This window comes from Sturnira hondurensis, unplaced genomic scaffold (assembly GCF_014824575.4).
Source record: "Sturnira hondurensis isolate 20B ecotype Veracruz unplaced genomic scaffold, ASM1482457v3 Scaffold0000867, whole genome shotgun sequence".
NCBI lineage: Eukaryota > Metazoa > Chordata > Mammalia > Chiroptera > Phyllostomidae > Sturnira > Sturnira hondurensis.
In genome coordinates, this window is record NW_028073498.1 from 3,317,620 (window position 1) to 3,339,630 (window position 22,011).

Sequence of the window (22,011 nt, forward strand, 5' to 3'; positions counted from 1 at the left end):
AGAAGGGCTGGTCTATACATTTTAGGCCTCGGGCCTGCACCCCGCCTTGCAGGCTGCTGGGAAGCCAGGCGGCAGGGGCATTGCCGGGGACTCCTGCGGAATCGCCGCAGCAAAGACCCGGGCAGCAGCAGAATATCACCTCGTGGCCCCGCCCCTTCACTTCGCAGCCCCCTCCTCTCTTTGGGAAGCCTGGGGGCGGGGTTTGTTTACTCCTTGCACGCACCGCCGACCTGGCCAATCCACCGGGGGAACCGCCTGACGTTATTCATCCGCAGGCCAATCGGTGTTCACTCTGCTGCACCACCGCCAAAGCTCGCGCCCTGGAAGCGGGACAGTGGCTGGGCCGGGTGAGGGCGGACGAAGCCGCTTGCGATTTCGCCTGGGGCGGCTGCAGGAGTTCGGCACGCAGGGCGTGCACTGACCCTTCCTCTTTGGACATTCTTGAGGGCGCACACACAGTCGGCGTTCTGAGGCCTCAAACTCCAGGGCCTTGACTGGACAGGCCGCGGATCTCCGACCCCTGCCCCGCGAGTGAGTCCGCTGGGACCGGGCCGCCGCCAAGCACGGGTGCCCCAGGCTCGGAAGAACAGCCCTGGTCTGCAGCCTTGTAGGGGTAAGGTCTGGGGCGGGGGGAGGGGAGGGCGCGGGCCCTCGGCACGAGGGCCTTTAGAACCGGTCGGCTTGCTCCTGGGCTGGTTTCCCTCCCTGCGCCTCGCCGGCCCCCTTGTCACCCCGAGTCATACCTGTTTATAACCACGCATCATTCCAGACCTGGCCGAGTAACCCTTGATTGCCTGGAGGAAAGCCTCCCCACCCCATTGTATACTAGGGGGAGGCAACGTCCCTGAGTCAACCTCGTGCAGGAGAGGAAAGGCTGCTTTCTACTCTCCCTGTCTCTTTATGGGGGAAGGATGGCTTCTCAGTCTCGATTTCTGTCTTTTCCTCCTTTCAAGATCCACACGTCTCCATCTCTCTCCACTAGGTGTTTTCAGAGTTTCAAAGCTTTGTGCTCTTGGAAGAACCTCATAACCTCCATAAAGGAAGGTTTGCTCTAACTTTGCTCTAACTCTAGGTTCACTTTTTTGGGCCTAGACTCCTGTGAGAAATTCCAAAGAGCCATAGCCCCTCTCCATAGAAAATACAAAGGTTTTCGTAAGCTCTCACAGAGACAGTTTAGCTAAGTGAATGAGCACTCAGCCAGCCTGTGTTACCTTGCATTGTGTGTGGTCTCAGTTTCTGCATCTGTAAAATGGTGATGTCTGCCCATTTGGACTGTTGTGAGGAGTAATGGACAAATCTGAGGAACGCATGTGGAGCAAAGCTGACAGTATACTAACTGCCTTGCAACAGTTCGGCATTTTTATCCTTGACTACCATGAATGCTGGTTAAGGAAAGTTCCTTGTGTTGTTTCTCATTTCTCTTGAAACAATTAACAGGCTCATCCCTTTCCATATTTACTTGAAGCTCTCGTTAAGCATTTGAATACTTTTCTCTTCCTCATTCTATCTCAGGGCTCAGACTCCCTATCCCACTTATTTGCTCTCTTTTTAGTAAGTCAGTAGCTAATTCTCTTCCTTTCCCCTTCTCCCCCAAACTATAGTGGGGGTTTTTTTCATTCGACTTCTACAATTCAAATTAATATTTCCTGGACCACTTCTCTCTTCTCTCCAGTAAACTCTCCTGTGAGGCTGGGAGTTTCAATGGCTTGAAATCCTCTTCACTTGATAAATATGATTGAAGTTACTCATCTGTTCTCTACATGGTGTAATCATGAACTGTTTGTTCAAAATTAAATATAAAATAATTCAGCCGAAAGTAGTTTATGATCACCATACCATTTTTATATGAATGTTAAAGGGACTTATTTAAGGGAAAAAAGATAAAAATATGAACAGTAAAATGGCGATAAATACATGTCTATCAACAATATGAATACATGTGTATCAAGCAAACAAGAAGAACAGATGGAATCATGGATACGGAGAACTTTTTGAAGATTACCAAATGGGAGGGGTTGTGGGGGAATGGGTACAAATAGGCAGTTACAGGATAGCCATGGGGATGTAAAGTACAGTACAGGAAATGGAGTAGCCAAAGAACTTATACACATGTCCCATCCACATGAACAATGGTGGGGGGATTGCCTGAGGGAGTGGGGGATGCTGGGTGGAGGGAAGCAAAGGGGGAAAGATTGGGACAACTGTAATAGCATAATCAATAAAAATAATTAAAAAATAAAATAATGTAGTTGATCTGATAGTGCATGTTGCTTTTCCATTTCATTGGTTAGCCTATAATTTAGCTAAACCTTTATCACTATCCTATGACCAGAATAAATCTTCAGTAGCAGTGTCCATTTTGCAGTAGCACCAAAGAGAAAAATCGAATGCCTAGAGCCTGGATCCCCTCAGGCTTGTGCGCTGGCTCCCAGTGCATGTGATTTGTTGGAACATCTTGTGCCTGGATCTTGAGTCCAGTGGAAGGGCAAGCACACGTCTGCAGTGCTGTCCTGGCAGGACGATTGCAGCTTCAGCAGTGTGGTGTTTGTTTGTTAATAAAGGCACAAGGATTATTCAACTCTTAACTTTTTAATTCTCTTCATTTCTAGTGGTTTAAGAGAGGAAACAGATTTTTCAGGCAATGATAATACTTTATGACCACTTTGTGGTAATGTAACTTTCCTTTTGTGTAACTGTGTAGTTTACTGGCACCTTCCAGTTTTTCCTTTGTAGCCCAAATTCTTAATTATCTGAGCTATGTGCTCTCAATATAACTTGAGGTTGACTGTACAGATATGTTTATTTTTTTATAAATGCTGAAAAATGAAAAGCAATCTTTTTTTAAAAAGAGTTTTTGTTATTTATTTTTAGAGAGCGGGGAAGGGAGGAAGGAGGGAGAGAAACATCAATGTGTGGTTGTCTCTTGTGCACCCCCCACTGGGGACCTGGCCCGCATCCTGGGCCTGTGCCCCGACTGGGAATCCAACCGGTGACCCTTTCGTTCACAGGCTGGCACTCAGTCCACTGAGCCACATACACCAGCCAGGGCACCAGATACTTTTATTCTTAATGTGGAAAGTATTTGTGGATGAAAATTACACATTGAAATATGCTCTAAGGAGTCAAAGACTGCTTTTTATAATTAGGAATTGAAATGTGAATATACATTTACTTTTTTTTAACTTGATAGAAAAGACTGGCTTTGTTTACTTGCTGTTGATAATTACATGAGTTATTTATATTTACATAGCACCTCACCATTTTAAAGCCCTTTTAGATATATGAAAGGTTTTAGAATATGACGAGGCGATGGACTAAGCCAAAATTAAATTCAAAGGTAGTGAATTAGAACCTAAGTATTCTGACTTCTAGCCCATTGTTTCTTGGTCTGTCAGTCTTAACAGTTAACCAGGAACAATGGGTGAAAAGGGAGAATTTAAGATGAAGTTTTAAAAGTGGAGGAGGGACATTTCTAACTTGGGCATTAAATATTAGATATTGAATAGTACATTAGCATTTTATTTTTTAGTTTTAAACATAGACATTTCTTTTAAAGGTTGAAAAATAAGCTTTACTATTTTGAATTTACACGTAGTTTATATTGTCACTTGGCAAACCTGACTTTTTTTGACTTTGTTGTATTTAAACTATTACTGCAATATGTATCATAACGAATCTCAGAAGAAACTAGAAAGCATAGAGTTGAGAGTATTTTTAGATCATAGAATTTTAAGCATTAAATTTTAAAGATTATTATTACAATATTATTTTGGGAGCAAGTTTTGAGAGTTGGGAGCAAGTTTTATTTTCGTAAAAGAGGAAAAGAGACGGGCCAGAACCTGGGTCCTGGTGACAGGATCAGGGGTAAGCCTGGGGCACAGCGCTGCTCCCTTTGCTCCTCGGATGCACTTTCTCGCAGGGCTCTCCTGAGAAAGAAGCAAAAGTCACGTTCACGTGGGTGTGTGTGAACTTGCGAGTGAGTTGCTAAAGATTATTAAGTATATTTGTCTCTTTATCCTTTACTTTTCCATTTTACTCTGGGGTACATGACTCTAGGGGTGGAGCATGAGTAGATTTAACAGTAGACTTTGCACCCTTGCAAATTTAATGCAAAATTATATGTTTTTACATATTTTTTGGAGAGATTAATAGTCTCATACTTTCTAAGGTGAAGATTTTTTGGACAGTTCCAATCTTTATAAAATTATTTGTTTTACGGAACTACAAGTTATATTTTCACTTGTTCTAGTACTCTCTTCTGTATGTGTGTTTTCAGATATTGGAAGATACTTATATTCTACTGATTCTTTTCTTCTCTAGACATAACCTTCTCAGTCTTTAGCTTCCAATAATCTTGTTGTTTTGATTAAGTGTGGTTCCCAAAGTTAGGTATTAAGCAGTAGAGAAGATTTCAAAGCATGCACTTTAAGACTAAGAGCAGACTCTCCCTAGCCTGGTGGCTCAGTTGTTTGGAGCGTCGTTCCATACCCCATAAGGTTGCACGTTTGATCCCTGGTCAGGGCACATAGTTCCGTTGCAGTTTCAGGACATGTACCTAGGTTCTGGTTTTGATCCCTGGCTAGGGCGCCTGTGGGAGGCAAATGATCAGTGTTTCTCTCTCTTTCTCCCCCTTCCTCTCTCTCTAAAATCAATAAACAGCCTTGACAGGTGTAGTTCAATGGGTCGAGTGCTGGCCTGTGAACTGAAAGGTCACCAGTTCGATTCCTAGTCAGGGCACATGTCTGGGAATGTGGGCCAGGTCCCCAGCTGGGGGTGTGCAAGAGGTAACCAATCAGTGTATCTCACACATTGATGTTTCTCTCTCTCTCTAAAAATAAATGAAATCCTAAAAATAAAATCAACAAACATATTCTTGGGTGAGGATTTTTAAAATCTTTTTTAAAAAAGATGGAGTAAACTTTCTAGTGTGAATGAAAAAAGGGGGTCTGTGGAGGGTAACCTCACAGAGTGATCTGACCTTTGACTCCTAACTGGGCAGGTCATGGTGGATGGTCGTGCCCCAGACCTGTAACTTCTTCAGTGGAAAATTTTATGCCAGTCCTGTCCATTGTTGTGCATGTAGGTCAACACACCTTTGAAATGCCGGAAATAAAATCCTAGAGGGGATATTAGCCCTCAAGAGAGCATATAATCTTAACTGTCCTATAATCCTGTCCCTGCCTTGCTTTCTCCCACCAACATGTAGTCTTCCTTACATTCCCTCCTTAATTTCAAATGCATAAAAAAAGCTGCAAAATTGTTGTTCTCTGGATCACTTGAGATCCTCTCCCGCAGCATGTGTTGTTAGTTTGGCTCAAGTGAACTCATAAAAATTCTCTACATGTTTGGATATTTTTACATCAGTACTTCTTTGCAACCACATCACACTGTTAATTCATAATAATGTCCTGGTTAAGAAGAACTATGGGACTATCCTGCTTGCTTTTAAATTCTGACTCTACATTTTATTAGCTGGGTGACCTTGAATAAATTATGTACCCATTTTGGGCCTCCGATTTCTCGTACGTAAAACGGGGTTTTAATAACACCTATCTCAGGTGGTTGTTAAAAGAATAAATGAACACTTACATGTAAAGCATTTAGAATGGTCCCTGACATTTAAAGGCTATGTATGTTACCTTTTATTATCGATTTTGTAATCTGCAAAAATTCTTGAGTTGTTTTGTTCATCCTCTTCCAATTTTTAACTCATGCTCTGCCAATTCTTTAATAGAATTTTTTTGGTAGGGCTTTACATGTATCTGTATTAAATTTTATCTTATTGGATTGGTTCTGGCATGTGGACTTTGTTGTGGTAAAACTGTCCAAATCTGTAGAGAATTTTTAGAATAATTTATTTGAGCCAAACAGAGGATAAGTCTAGAAGTAAGATCTCAAGACATAGAAAAATACTTCCCAAAATGGCCATTTACAGTGTCTTTTTGGTTTTGGAACTGAGGAGGGAAGGAAGGGAAGATTACATGAAGGTGGGAGAAAGTGTGGTGGGGATTAGATTACAAGATAGTTAAAAAGGTTATGTGCTTTCTTGAGGGTGGTTCTTTGAAGGATCTGAAAACAGGCATTTCAAAAATGTGTTAACCTCCATGCATAGAAGCAAGGGACCGGGCTTGCTTAAGTCAGAGATAAACTTTTTACTAAAAAAGCTACATGCCTGGCAGGTGACTACTTACCCAGACCTGCCCATTTTGGAATTTGTGGTCAGATCACCTTCTGAGGTAACTTGCCGCAAAAACACTTTTTTGTTCATAACTTAAAAACAAAGTCCTGAATTGGTCATTCAATAAATAGGCTTATTTATTTGTCCATAGATTTACTTAACTATAAGTTTGATAATGCTGACATTGTCTTCATGCAAATCTGTTAAACTGGTAACTAGGCAGGAATAAGAGCTATGACCTCTTTTAACGTGGATAAAAAACAAAAACAAAACACAACTCACCCTGACTGTTGTGTCGTCAATACTGTCCATGAACCAAAAGGTCGCCAGTTCGATTCCTAGTCAGGGCACATGCCTGGGTAGCGGGCCAGGTTCCCAGCTGGGGGTGTGCAGGAGGCAACTGATTGATGTATCTTTTGCACATTGCTATTTCTCTCCCCCTCTTCCTCCGTTCCTTTCCATCTCTCTAAAAACAAATAAATAAAATCTATAATTAAAAACAAATGCACTCAAAGGTGGTGAAGTAGGTAAACATGGCTTACCTCCTCATACACCCACATCAGAATTGCAGTTAAACTATAGAACAGCCATCATTCAGACCCATCAGAAATCAAGCTGAATGGAAGTCCTACAACTACAAAATTAAAGAAGAAACTACATTGAGACTGGTAGGAGTGGCAGGGATGTGGAATGGGCTGGTCCCACACCCATGTGTGGTAGATAAAAATTGGGAGGGCTATCTCAGGAGGGAAGAGTCCCAGCCGCATACCAGGCTCCCCCAGTCCACAGTTTCAGGCTAAGAGAAGTCACCGTAACTTCTGGCTGTAAAATCCAGTGAGGACTGAGTCTATGAAAGACAGAAACTAGTGGATTCCCTAGCAGTTCCTCTCTTAAAGGGCCCATGAAAAACTTGGGCTCACTCCCTCTGAACTCCATCGTAGGAGGAGCAGCTTGAAAGGCACCAGGCATATGTGGAGGAACTGAATTGTCTGGCATCAGGGTCAGAGCTGGGGGGCCACTCTCTCCCAGACAGAAATGCTGCTAGAGGCCACTGTCCCCTTTTTGAGCCCTCCCTGCACAGAGACACAGAGCCTACAGGTGGGGTGCCATGTTTGAGACTCCATCAACGGGGCTCACACTGTTTGCCCCACCCAACTTTCAGGCTCACCTAAGCTGTTTCTAGTTGCTTTCCCAAATGAATGACCTGTCTTGGCCCATGCTTCAGATTTTCCTAAATTCTCTCAAACAAGCAGATCTGACTTCAGTGAGCCCTATACCTCTCACTAAGTCATCCCAGGCCTGGCATTAGCAACAGCCAGCCTTGGTTTACACACAGGAGTGTCCAACCCTCGGCCCAGGATGACTATGAATGCAACCCAATATGAACTTGTAAATTTACTTAAAATCTTTTATTTTTGCTCATCAATTTTCATTAGTGTTTGTGTATTTAATGTGTGGCCCAGAGATGCCAAAAATTTGGACACTCCTGGTACAGCATGACCTCCCCTGGGCACCTCCAAGCCCAGCATCTGCAGATCACTTTGTAGCTTATGCTGTGTTCTTGCCGGAATCAGACATTTGGGGGCTGACCTTGGATGGGTCAACAAGCAATCAAGGCACAAACACAATAGGAGAGTGGACGTAGTTCACACAGTGGGCACACCTCAAGTACCTAGCTTGGGTGATAGGGGAGGCTGTGCCACTGGACCCCACAGGACACTTACTACATCAGGCCACTCTAACAAGCCTGGGAGGCATAGCAGCTCTCCCTGACACATAGAAACAAACACAGGGAGGCTGCCAAAATGAGGAGACAAAGAAACACAGCCCAGATGAAATAACTGAACAAGACTCCAGAAAAAGAACTAAACAAAACGAAGACAAGCATGCTACTTGATGCAGAGTTCAAAACACTGTTTATAAGGATGCTCAAAGAGACTTCCAGCCAAGATGGAGGAGTAGATAGACACACTGTGCCTCCTCACACAACCAAAAGAGGAACAAAACAAATTCAAAAGCAAAAGTAACCAGAACTGACTGAAAATCGAGCTGTATGGAAGTTTGACAACCAAGGAGTTAAAGAAGAAACATTCATCCAGACTGGGAGGAGGGGTGGAGACGGGCAGTGGGGCAGAGAGGACGCGTGGCAAGGAGGTGGCTAGAGGACCAGACAAGGCGGTCCCTGGCAGAGCAGGCGGTCCCTCATTTGAGTGTACATAGGCCGGAGGAACAACTGAGGAGAGAAGCACATCACACAGCCCAGGGCTCCAGCGTAGGGAAATAAAGCCTCAAAGCCTCTGACTGGAAACACCTGTGGGGGGTCGAGGCAGTAGTGGGAGAAACTCCCAGCCTCACAGGAGAGTTTATTGGAGAGACCCACAGGGTCCTAGAACATACAGAAACCACCCACACGGGAATCAGCACCAGAAGGGCCCAATTTGCTTGTGGGAAGCAATGGGAGCAACTGAAAGCCAGCAGAGAGCAGAGCAAGTGGCATTGTCCCCTCTCTGACTGCTTCTCCACATATAGCTCCACAATGCAGGGACCGGTTGTCCTGCCCTTGCTAATACCTAGGCTCTGCCCCTTACTATGTAACAGGCATGCCAAGACCAAAAAAAAAGAGAAGCCCAAATGAAAGAACAGACCAGAGCTCCAGAAAAAATATAACTAAGCAATGGAGAGATAGCCAACATATCAGATGCACAGTTCAAAATACCGGTGAGGAGGATGCTCACAGAATTGGTTGAATTTGGTCACAAATTAGATAAATAGATGAAGGCTATGTTAAGTGAAATAAAGGAAAATGTACAGGGAACCAACAGTGATGGGAAGGACACTAAGACTCAAATCAATGGGTTTTTTTAAATTTTTATTTTATTTATTTATCTTCAGAGGGGAAGGGAAGGAGAGAGGGAGAGAAATATCAATGTATGGTTGCCTCTCGTGGGTCCCCTGCCGGGAACTGGCCTGCAACCCAGGCATGTGCCCTGACTGGGAATCGAACTGCGATCCTTTGGTTTGCAGACCCATGCTCAATCCACTGAGCTACACCAGCCAGGCTCAAATCAATGGTTTGGATCTGAAAGGAGAAATCAACATTCAACCAAGAACAAAATGAAGAAACAGAATTCAAAAAAATGAGGAGAGGCTTAAGAATCTCTGGGATAACTTTAAGTGTTCCAACATCCAAATTATAGGACTGCCAGAAGGAGAAGGGGAAGAGCAAGAAATTGAAAACGTACTTGAAAAAATAATGGAGAACTTCCCCAATCTGGCAAAGGAAACATTTCCAGGAAGTACAGGAAGCCCAGAGAGTCCCAAAGAAGTTGGACCCAAGGAGGAACACATCAAGGCACATCATAATGACATTATGCATGATTAAAAATGAGGAGAGAATCTTAAAAGCAGCAAGAGAAAAGGAGACAATTACCTACAAAGGAGTTCCCATTGGACTATCAGCTGATTTCTCAAAAGAAACCTTACAGGCAAGAAGGGGCTGGAAAGAAGTATTCCAAGTCATGAAAGACAAGGACCTACATCCAGCAACGTTTTCATTTAGAATGGAAGGGCAGATCATATGAAGCCCTTCCATTCCAAGCCCTTATCATATGAAATGTTAAAGGGACTTATCTGAGAAAAAGAAGATCAAAAGTATGAACAGCAAAATGAAAACAAACACAACTATTAACAACCAAACCTAAAAAAAAAAAGAAATTAGGAAAGCTAGAACAGGAACAGAATCACAGAAATGGAGATCACAAGGAGGATTATCAGCGGGAGAGGGGACGAGGGGAAAAAAGGTACAGGGAATAAGTAGCATAAATGGTAGACAAGGGGAAAATAGACAAAGGGAGGTTAAGAATACTATAGGACACAGGTGGCAAACAAAAGGCCCAAGGGCCTAACCCGGCTCTCAACCTTGTTTTATCTGACTCTGCACCTTGTTTCTGCCCAGGATCCTCGCTGGGCTTCTTGCCCCTAGTTAAGGAGTAGTTACATTTATTCAGTCCTAAAATTACATTCAGCCCTTTGAAGGCAACCATGAGGCTGATGCAGCCCCTGGTGAAAATGAGTTTGGCAATAAAATATATTTTTGAAAAAAGGATGCTTAAGGAACTATCACCTCAACAGCATAAAAAGGATCCAGTCAGAAGCAAAGAATACAATCGTTAAAATAAGGAACAATTTATAAGGAATCAACTGTAGAATGGATAAAGCTGAGACTCAAATCAATGATTGGATTATAAGGAATCAAAAGAACAACCAATGAGACCAGCAAAAAGAAAAAAATATCCAGAAAATGAGGACAGTGTGAGGAGCCTCTGAGATAACTTCAGCCATACCAAAGTCACATCATGGGGGCCCTGGAAGGAAAAGAGAGAGCAAGGAAATGGAAACCTACTTGAAAAAATGGCAGAAAACTTCCAAGTCCAGGAAGTACAAAAGGTCTCGAACAAGGTGAACCCAAAGAGGCCTACACCAAGATGTATTGTAATTAAAAGTCCAAAGGTTAAAGACAAAGAGTAAAAGCAGCAAGAGAAAAGCAGTTACTAGGGGAATTCCCATAAGACTGTCAGCTGATTTCTCAAAAGAAACTTTGCAGGCTAGAAGGGATTGGCAAGAAATATTCAAAGTCATGAAAAGCAAGGATCTACAACCAAGATTACTCTACCCAGCAAAGCTGTGATTTGGAGTTGAAGGGCAGATAAAGAGTTTCCTAGGGAAGCCCTGACTGGTGTAGCTCAGTGGACTGAGTGTGGGCCCATGAACCAAAGGGACACTTGGTTTGATTCCCAGTCAGGGCACCTATCTGGGTTTCGGGCCAGGTCCTCAGTGAGGCATGTGTGAGAGGCAACCACACATTGCTGTTTCTCTCTCTCCCTCCCTCTCTTTGTCGCTCTATAAAAATAAAATCTTAAAAAAAAAAAGAAAACAAGCAGAACAAAATCATAGATACAGAGAACATTTTGATGGTTGCCAGACAGGAGGAGGGTGGGGAATTAGGTGAAAAAGGTGAAGGGAATAAGAAGTACAAATTGATAGTTGCAGAATAGTGATGGGAAATAAATAGGAAATAGGAAATAGTCCATGGGAAATAGTATAGGAAATAAAGTAACCAAAGAACATAATATATTCATGACCCATGGACATTGACAGTGGTGCGGGGATTGCCTGAGTGAATGTGTGGGGCTGGGTGGAGGAGGACAAAGGGGGCAAGATTGGGACAATTGTAATAGCATAATCAATAAAATATAATCAAAAACATTCTTTGGGGCCCTGGCTGGTGTAGCTCAGTGAATTGAGTGCGGGCCTGTGGACCAGAGTATTGCGGTTCAATTCCTAGTCAGGGCACATGCCTCGGTTGCAGGCCAGTTCCCAGCAGGGGATGCATGAAAAGCAACCGTACATTGATGTTTCTCTTCCTCTCTCCTTCCCTTCCCCTCTAAAAATAAATAAATAAAATCTTTAAAAAACAAAACATTCTTTGGTTCACATTTTTAGCCAATTAGAAATACAACTAATTTATTATTATCCATCAAGTATTTCTGAGTTTTCACAAGGAGTATATAAGGAACTTTAACAGTTGCCTTACTAAAACCCAGACAGTTTTCTATAGTTCAATTTTAAAATCCTATCAATTCAAAAATTGTCAGGAAAAGTGCATTAATCTGTCATTACTTGTCTTTCATGAAACTGCACTGGTTTCTAGGAGCATATGTTGGTTGTTACTTTTTCTGTGCTCACAGACTTCTCAGTAATGATTTGGAATCTTGTCTAGAGTTGCATTTAACTTTACTGATCCTATGTCAGGAGGATCCCCTTATCTCTTTTTTTGAAAAACAGTACCATATTTTCCTGTTTCAGTCTTCTAGCAACTTCTCTTATTCTCTATCATTTCTGAACAATTGCCAGCACCTGCATCGAAGTTTCATCTAGAGCTCTGTAACTTGCTGAAGATTTTCTTAGAGGAATTAGGAATTTTCTTCAATTTTCTCATCCATAGTGAGCATTGGTGCCCATTAATTCACTGATTAAATTTATCGAATGTCCATTTTGGGGTAGGGTACCAATGTTTGTTTCACCCATCCAATCTGGAGAGAACTTTTCTTGGTAGAGATTCTTTTTTTTTTTAGATATTATTTGTTTATCTTTAGAGGGGAAGGGAAGGAGAGAAAGATATATTAATGTATGGTTGCTTCTCGTGAGTCCCCTGCTGGGAACTGGCCTGCAACCCAGGCATGTGCCCCGACTGGGAATCGAACTGCAATCATGTGGTTTGCAGGCGCGCGCTCAATCCACTGAGCTACATCAGCCAGGGCTCTTGGTAGAGATTCTTGAAGCAAAGAGGTAATTCACATCCTTTTTTCTCCATTCCTACTGTTGTACCATTAGCAGCAGTCTGGGCCTCCAGTCCTTCTTCCAGTCTTTTTCTGTCTCTGGTTCTTAAGTATTGCAGCCAGAATCATCTTTGTTTTTATCATTTTGTTTAAGATAATTCTTTTTTTAAAGATTTTATTTATTTATTTTTAGAGAGAGGGGAAGGGAGAGAGAAAGAGAGAGAAACATTGATGTTTGCGAGACACATTGATCGGTTGCCTCTCGAGTGCCCCTCACTGGGAACCTGGCCTGCAGCCCAGGCATGTGCCCTGACTGGGAATCCAACCAGCAACATTTTGGTTCACAGACTGGTGCCACTGAGCCACAACAGCCAGGATGATAATTTCTTTTTTTTTTTTTTAAGATTTTTATTTACAGACATAGGGGAAGGGAGGGAGAAAGAGAGGGAGCGAAACATCAATGTGTGATTGTCTTTTACATGCCCCGTACTGGGGACCTACCCAGAACCCAGGCATGTGCCCTGACTGGAATTGAACTGGTGACCCTTTGCTTGGCAGTTGAGTGTTCAATCCACTGAGCCATACCAGCCAGGGCTACAGTCATCTTTGTTTTTAAAATGCATGTACCTCTTAATGTCTTTCCTCCCCATTGGAATAATCTGTGGAGAGCTAATTAGATTTTTATTTTGAATACTTTCCAACTCCCTTTTTCTGTTTTCTGTTTATCATCCTTTTAAATTCAAGTCCTCCTGCCCCCTTTACCTTCCTTGTTCTTAAGGGAGGTTATGAACTATCAGCCCGATAGTAGACGAGGAGAGGTGGCGACTCCCCACCCGCTGGTCTCTGTATGAGTCAGCAGACAGGTCAGGAGGGCTCGCTGTTACAGGCACTGTGTCGGCGTTGACAAATCCGCATGACACAGCCTCAGCACTTAAAGAATTCTAAGTGCAGGGAAAACATAGGGGAAAGTAGTTTGGAAAAACTAAAAATATTGTTTTAAATAAATTACTCCAAAGCATAAAGTTTATTAGACAGATTTCTTTTACGACAAATATGTTGTTGTTGAAGAGTGAATTAAAGTGACTAATTCAGTTTTATTTAAGTAAAATCAACTTGTAAAATAACCAACCTGTAAATATGGAAAAATAATGTGAATTTCAACACTGCTATTTATGTTCCATCAGAACTCTAAGCACCAACTTCCCTTTTACAGGCCATTCCATATGAGAGTGGACAATTAAAAAACCAATGTACTCCACTGTAACATTTTCTTTAAATTACATTAAAATTATTTAAAAGTTACTTTCATTAAAAATTCTATGTCTTTGTTGCATGAGATGAATAAAACTTAACTGAAAAACCCATCTGTTGAGGTTTTCATTCATAGCATCTTTGAAGTTGCGGTGTGGGTTAGAACTCTGTAAAAGGGAGGGGCTGTTCCGTGCTCTCTGAGGGCGAGGGTGAGAGAGGCGATGGGAACGATGATGAGACCACATACAGCTAACAAATGGCAGCCGGTAAAATGATTTCTAGGTTAATAAAGTTTGGAAAACCTGTCAGATAAATAATTCTGCACTAATTGATACATTTTTAGTTCTAAAGTATTTACAAGTGGGAAAAACTTTTGAATATAGTGATTATGTATTTTTAAGTGGAACAAAATGAGTATTTGAAGGTAAGAGAATACATTGCCTGTGCAGCCATTTTCAGAATGAATGAAAATCTGTGTGAAAAATGCCATCATAAATGAAAAGCAGAATAACTACTGCTTTTCGGTCTGGTAGTAGTAAAAACTTCTTCACTGACCTTGGCAAGTTTGAGCAAAGGCTTGTTAACTTAATTAGTAAACTAGTTAATTACAATGTAAAAGCAGCTAAATGTTTTAATTAATGAGCTCTCTCTGAAAGAATGAAAAATAGTATTCCCTCTTCCCAAGTCAAATCATTTTATTGTTTCTGTATCAGATTTGATAGTATTCTTGGGGTGATCTGAACTTTCACGTACTACAGCTTTGAGAAAGATCACTTCTGAGTTAGTAGTTTTCTAAACTGAAGCTACGCTCTGGATAAAGAGTTCAAGATGGTCGGATTTCCTCTCTTGACATAAAAGAATAAATTTCAGGATACTGAAACACTAATCTAAAGCATGTGAAACTAATACTAAAAAAATACTTTTTAGAGAGGGGTCACTGTATACCAAACTCTTCTCCCCCGTAACAGAAATTCCAAGATGAGAGAGATCGTGGTAAGTAAAGAAAATAAAGAGGTTCTTTTATATAAGCAGCTCATTGAAAAAAGTGGAAATCTGTTTAAAAAGCTGTTCTTCTGTAACCCACAAAATGTAAAAACAAAGCACCCCCCCAAAACAAAGGGTTAAGTAACAAGATAAAGGTCCATAATCTGAGTGCTTCATATTCATTATGGATTTCTAATGGCTTCCTTCGTCAAACACCTGAGATGTGACCATGGTGTCAAGTAATCTTCCCCGAAGTATGGTCAGACTGGATTCGGGGCTTCTCACTTTGTAGTTCCGGATGCGCGTTGCTCTAACTGTGGGAAGAGTGGTGGCGGGGCTAGAGCTCCAGCGTGAGCCTTTGTGACGCGGGGTGCTGTCCTAGGCCTCCGGCGTGCACGCAAAAACCCCCAAATCTTGACAGTGTCTTCTTAGTTAGGTCTTCCTAGTGTAGTTTTTGTCTCCTCTGGAGTGTTGTGAGTTCACTGAAATATGTGAGCGATTTGAAGATGAACCTTAGCTTTAGATTGGCCTCCTTTCCCAAGGGATACTGTTCACTGTAACTTCAAAAATAGGTCATTTCTGTGTAATGTATGTGGTGTTTTAAATTCAGCTGTATTTCAGTTAACTAGTTAAATCCTGACTATGAGCTTACTGTGTGAATCTATGATGTACTGACTAGTGTACTGTGAACAGAAGCAAGTACATACATACTCAAGATGTTAACCTAACTGGTTTGTAACAAGTATTTTAATTTGATTGTAAGGTGTATGTTATATGCTTACCTGTCCTTTTGACTTGTTCAAAAATTAAATATGCATATGTAAGCTGAAATAAAATGTAATGAAATGATGTCAAATCAAAGTTGTGATGAAAGAAGAGAAAAAGACTAAAAGTGTTTCCTCCCCCACCAAAAAAAACCCCCAAGAAGGCTAAATATATAATAACAGCCCTGGCTGGTGGTTCAGTTGGTTAAAATGTTGCCCTGGTACACCAAGGTTGTGGGTTCAATCCCCAGAGAGGGCACATGCAAGAATCAACCAGTGAATGCATAAATAAATGGAACAACAAGTCAATCTCTTTCAAAAAGATAAATATACGTGTGTATATATATGTATATGTATGTATATATGTATGATAGTGAGTTATAGTGGCATTTATTGTTAGCTACAGAGCAGGAGCACCATGTATTTCAATCAGAAATGCCGTGGCTGATGATGCTGTCAACAGGGGTGTGGCTATGTCTTTGTCTATGAAAATAAGGATTTGAAAGTAAGAATGATAGTACATATCTTATTATCAAAGAGAAAATGTAGCACAAAAGGATTTTTTCTCTTCCCCTTTAACTCTGGATGTGCCCAGTGCACTGAAGCATCGCAGCAAACCGCCACAGAGCCTGACTGGCTGGCCATCGCAGTAGCAGAAGTTTCTGACTCATCAAATACTTCCCTTTGGTGTAAAATTTGCTCCAGTGTTTCACCTTGGAAAAAAACAATTCGACTCGGATTGGCCTTGAGTGAAAACAGGGGACTATTATCTTATTTTGACTTACTAATTTATGTAAAACGTCTCATTTTTATCACCTTAACTACCTCAAGGATAGAGTAATTCTCAGCCCACTATCAACTTTTCATGTTGCGACTAAGCAGCTCTGATGAATTGTGCACAGTCTACATACGTCCTAAATAACCAGTCTTTGCTAAAATTTTATGTTCAATATTGTAAGCTCTGACAATTTGCATTTTCTTGTGCTTCATGTATGCGAACCTTACTGTATCTGATATTCCCAATTAAGTACTGCCTACTCTCAGTCTTAGACCTTGGTCATCTTGCCCGAATCCCACGTGTCCTCATGAGGAGTAAGAAGAGCAGGTGCTGAGGGTGAGGAAGTAAAGTAGGCCAGTTGTGTTTTCCTGGACACTTTTGGGCTTAGGGTCCCATTTGCCTTTCTGACTTCTTGTGTCAATATTCAACTATTATCAATTTCAGAATTTTCTGGAGTAAAAGTCTTCCTGATATTTTTAGTTCCACTCTCCAGAGGCAAAAACCATGTTTAAAAAATGTTTTTCATTGAAAAATTATACATTTAAAAATTGCACTTAATTTTTACTCACTAAATAACATCTGTGTAACCAGCACCTAGGTCCAGAAACAGACCGTTACTAGCACCCTAGTCCCTTTCAAGGTGACCCCCTCTTCCCCAGGGGAACTATTTTGACTTCTAACAGCATGAATTGACAAGACCACCTTTAACGGTATCTACTTTTAGATACCTAATGATGTAATTGTTGGTTAATGATATCATTATTGCTTCATTTCTTTTTTATAAAACTTTCCATTTTGAACTAGTTTTAGACTTTTTCTTAGATTTTTAGGAAATTCGTAAAAAGTTGTACAGAGTTTAATTACATTCCTCAGCCCATTTTTTCCTAATGTTAACATTTTACAGAAACTATAGTGTGATCGTGGAGAGCAAGAAATGAACACTGGTACAGTGTTATTGGCTGAACTCCAGACCTTATTGGAATGTCACCAGTTTATTCACTAATGACATTCTTCTGTCCCAGGATTATATTCAGTTTCCCAGGTCGCATTTACTTGTTATCCCTCCTTAGCTGTCTCTATTCGCTAATAGCCTTCAGTTTTTCTTTGTTGTGTGACTTTGACACTTCTCAAGAGTGCTGATCAAGTGTTTCTCAGAATGTCCCTCTGGGTTTTTCCATTGTCGCTGATTGGACTGCAGTTATGGCTTTTTAGTAAAATATCACACACAAAAAGAACGTTGTATTTGTGTTTTCACAGGGCATTGTGTTGAGGGGTCATCACGTTGTTGCATTTTATCGTCAGTGATATTCACATTCATCAACCTTGGTTAGGTTGATGGCTGCCTGGCTTCATTTTTTTTTACATTTAGATCTCTGATCACTTGGAATTTATTCTTTTTGTGTGTTGTGAGATATGGACCTTATTTTGTCTTTTTCAAAATGACTACCCAACACCACGTATTTAAAAGTCCATCTTTTCAGTTGATGCAGAAAAGCCTTTGACAAAATTCAGTGCCCTTTCATGATAAAAACACTCAGCAAACTAGGAGTAGAAGTAAACTACCTCAACATAATAGAGGCCATATATGAAAAGCCCATTATTTTCACCATTATACTCAGTGATGAAAAACTGAAAGCTTTTATTCTAAATTCAGGAACAATACAAGGATGTCCACATTCACTACTTATATTTAACACAGTACTGGAAACCTTAGCCAGATCAATTAAGCAAGAAAAATAAATAAGAGGCATATAAATTGGAAAGAACCAAAATCATCTCTGTTTACAGACATGCCTGATATGTAAAATCCTGCCCTTCTATTCTAAATGAAAGCTTTGCTAGATAGAGCAGTCTTGGATGTAGGTCTTTGGATTTCATGACTTGGAATACTTCCTTCCAGCTCCTTCTTGCCTGTAGGGTCTCTTTTGAGAAATCCGTTGACAGTCTGATGGGAACTCTTTTGTAGGTGACTGTCTCCTTATCTCTTGCTGCTTCTAGGATTCTCTCCTTCATTTTCATCTTGGCTAATGTAATGATGATGTGCCTTGGTGTGTTCCTTCTTGGGTCCAACTTCTTTGGGACTTTCCAAGCTTCCTGGATTTCCTGGAAGTCTATTTCCTTTGCCAGACTGGGGAAGTTCTCCTTTATTATTTGTTCAAAAAGTTTTCCACTTGTGGCTGTTCCTCTTCCCCTTCTGGTACCCCTATAATCCGGATGTTGGAACGTTTAAAGATATCCTGAAGATTCCTAAGCCTCTCCTCATTTTTTTGAATTCTTGTAACTTCACTTTTTTCTGTTTGGTCATTTCTTCCTTCTTTCTGGTCCACCCCCTTGATTTGAGTCCCAGTTTCCTTTCGATCACTATTGGTTTCCTGTGCATTTCCCTTCATTTCAATTAGTTTAGCCTTCATATGTTCCTCTAATTTGTGGCTAAAATCAAGCAGTTCTGTGAGCATCCTGATCACCAGTGTTTTGAATTGTGCATCTGAGAGGTTCGCTGTTTCCTGGTCACTTAGAGTTATCGGCTCTGGGGTTTTGAGTTCTTCTTGAGCCGTATTTTGGACTGTTCGTGCCTGTTACATATGAGGAGCGGAGCCCTAGGTGTTCACCAGGGCCAGGCCACTCAGTCGCTGGGTAGTGACACTGTATGTGGGGGCGGGGTCAGAGGGGAGCAATGGCGGCCACCGGCCTGCGCAGTTCGTCCCACTACTCACTCCTCTGCTGGTTTATCTGTGCTCGAATGTGTGACCGCATCCAGCCGGCCACCCCACTCCCTCACGGGGTCAGCCCGAAGCGGGGGGCACTGCCTGCGTGCCTGGGGTCGGGGGATCCTTCCTGCCCGACCCTGCTCCACTGCTGGCTCTGCCTCTCTTACCTGTCCAGTTGAATGGTTCGTTGTTGTCAGACTTCTGTATAGTTCAATTTTCTGTTCTTTGGCTGCGTCTTTGTTCTCCAAACCTTTGTTGTATTCGAACTTGGTTGTGGGAGAAGGCACAGTGTTTCCACCTATGCCTCCGTCTTGGCAGGAGCCCTAGTCTTTTAGAACTAATAAACAAATTTAGCAAAGTTGCAAGATAAAAAAGTCAACACAAAAATCAATTGTATTTCAATTCACTAACATAGTGAATAATCTAAGAAGGAAATTAAGAAAATAATTCCATTTAGGACATCATGAAAAAGAATAAAATACTTAGGAATAAACTTCACTAAGGAGGCAATACTTGTACACTGGAAACTACAAAACATTGCTGAAAGAAATGAAAGGAGACACAAATACATGTACAGTTTGCGTTCTTGGATTGGAATCACCAATATTGTTTAACATGTTGATGTTACACAAAGTAATATACAGATTCAGTGAAATCCTTATCAAAATCCCAACGATTTTGTTGTTGTTGCAGAAATAGAATAATTCATCCTAAAATCCATATAGCATCTCAGGGGACTCCAAGCAGCCAAAACAATGTTGAGAGAGAACAAAGCTGGAGGACTCACGCTTCCCAGTTCCAGCCCTTGTTACAAAGCTACACTAATCAAACTGTGGTAGCAGCACAAAGACAGACCAGTGGAATATAATAGCCCAATGGGATATAGTAGAATAGAATAAACCCTTGCATATGTGGGCAAATGATTCTGACAAGGGTGCCAAGGGGGAAGGACAATCTTTTCAGCAAGTGATGTTGGGGAAACTGGATGGATATCCACATGAAAAAGAATGAAGCTGGACCTTATTTTATACCATATACAAAAATTAACTCAGTGATCCGAGGCCCTCAACTTTAAGAGCAAAGAAGAAAACATAGGAAGAAACTTAATGATATTGAATTTGAAGTCCTATTTGTCTACTTTTTTTTCTCCTTGTATCTTTGGTGTTATTCTCTGCTCTGAAGATCTCGTGTTTTACTGTGTCTGGGTGACTTGTTTTTTTGTTTTGTTTTGTTTTGTTTTATTTTTCATTGGAGGTCATCTGAACCGAAGATCTTTTTAAAAGATTTTGTTTATTTACTTTTAGAGAGGGGGAGTGAGGGAGAAAGAAATAGAGAGAGAAACAGCAATGTCTGAGAGATTCATCAGCCAGTTGCCTCTCACACACCCTGCAGCTGGGGACCTGGCCCAAAACCCAGGCAGGTGCAGCGCCCTCACCAGGAATTGAACCAGCAACCTTTCGGTTCAAAGGCCAACACTCAATCTAGTGAGCCACACGAGGCAGTGCCGAGTCTGAGGATTTCAGAAGATCCTTCCCCCCCCACCCCTCCCTAATTTCCAGAGTCTAGAGCTTAATAGAAACATTTTCTTGTCTTGTCTTTGATGGTGGTTGATTAGTACCCCCAACCCCACACACACCTTTAGTTCATTTTTTCACTAAGAATGTGTGAAAGGAGGGGGGGGAGGCTCAATTCCAGTTCTTTTTTTTTTTTTAAGATTTTATTTATTTATCTTTAGAGGGGAAGGGAAAGAGAGAGAGAGAGAGAGAGAGAGAGAGAGATCAATGTATGGTTGCCTTTCGTGCGTCCCCTGTTGGGAACTGGCCTGCAACTCAGGCATGTGCCCTGACTGGGGATCGAACCACAATCCTTTGGTTTGCAGGCCCGCGCTCAATCCACTGAGCTACGCCAGCCAGGACTCCAGTTCTTTATTACTTAACACAGTTCACAAGGCCTTGTCTCTTGTCACTTTAAAGCCATTAAAAGCCAAAAGTTTGGTTATATTTTTGTTGTTATTGACAGATTCCTCCATGGCAGCAGAAAATTTTGTTTTCTTATAAGTTTAGCATTTGAGAGAATATTTATTTTAATTTATTCAACATTTGTAAATGTTTTGTTAAGATAAAGTTTACACATCATTTAGTTCACTATGTTGTCAAAAACAAAAATGTCACTTTTTTTGGTATCATTTCCTTCCTTTTTTTTCTCTCTCTTCCTCTTCTGGAATTCCTTTTTAGTTGGACCTTCTAGATCAGTGTTATAATTTTTTTCAATTTTTCCAAACCTGTTTGCCCTGACTGGTGTGGCTCAGTGGATTGAGCACGGGCCTGTGAACTAGATGATCACAGTTCGATTCCCAGTCGGGGCACATGCCTGGGTTGCGGGCCGGGTCCCCAGTGGAGAGTGCAAAAGTGGCAATCACACATCGATGTTTCTCTCCCTCTCTTTCTCCCTCCCTTCCCCTCTGTCTAAAAATAAATAAAATCTTAAAAAAAAAAACTTTTTGTTCTACTCTGCGGGTGATTTCCTCCCTTTCCTTTGTATTCTTGTTCTCTCTCCCTCTTCCTTTTTTTCTCTTTTCCTTCTATTTTATTTATTAATTTGGTCTACTCCTGCTTTGTTAGTTTGGTCTCTTCACTTCATAATTGAGGTCTCTTCTCAGTTGTTCCATCAACTTGGGTCATCTGTTCAGACTAAAGACTAAGGCAGTGAGCCTGGCTGGTGTAGCTCAGTGGATTGAGTGTGGGCCTGCGAACCAGACGATCGCAGTTCGATTCCCAGTCAGGGCACATGCCTGGGTTGCAGGCTGGTTCCCTGCAGGCCAACTCCCAGCAGGGGATGCACAAAAGGCAACCATACATTGATGTTTCTCTCCCTCTCCTTCCCCTCTAAAGATAAATAAATAAAATCTTAAAAAAAAAAAAAGAGTAAGGCAGTGAAAAGCTGAGTAAAAACTTTGTCCATGGAGAGTTGTTAACTATGTCTTTTTTTTAATTAAAAAATTTTTCAATTA

General features: G+C 41.4%; 1 protein-coding gene across 4 annotated transcripts in view; it reads left to right on the forward strand.

Annotated features, from left to right (window-relative positions):
* The first annotated feature begins 306 nt into the window (after positions 1–306).
* Positions 307–22,011, forward strand: part of TFDP2 (transcription factor Dp-2) — a 165,840-nt gene continuing 144,135 nt past the window's right edge. For all 4 annotated transcript variants that reach the window (XM_037051428.1, XM_037051444.1, XM_037051451.1 and 1 more), the window contains exon 1: positions 307–613. The gene's annotated coding sequence lies outside the window, so the exon portion shown is untranslated. The remainder of the gene's footprint in view (positions 614–22,011) is intronic.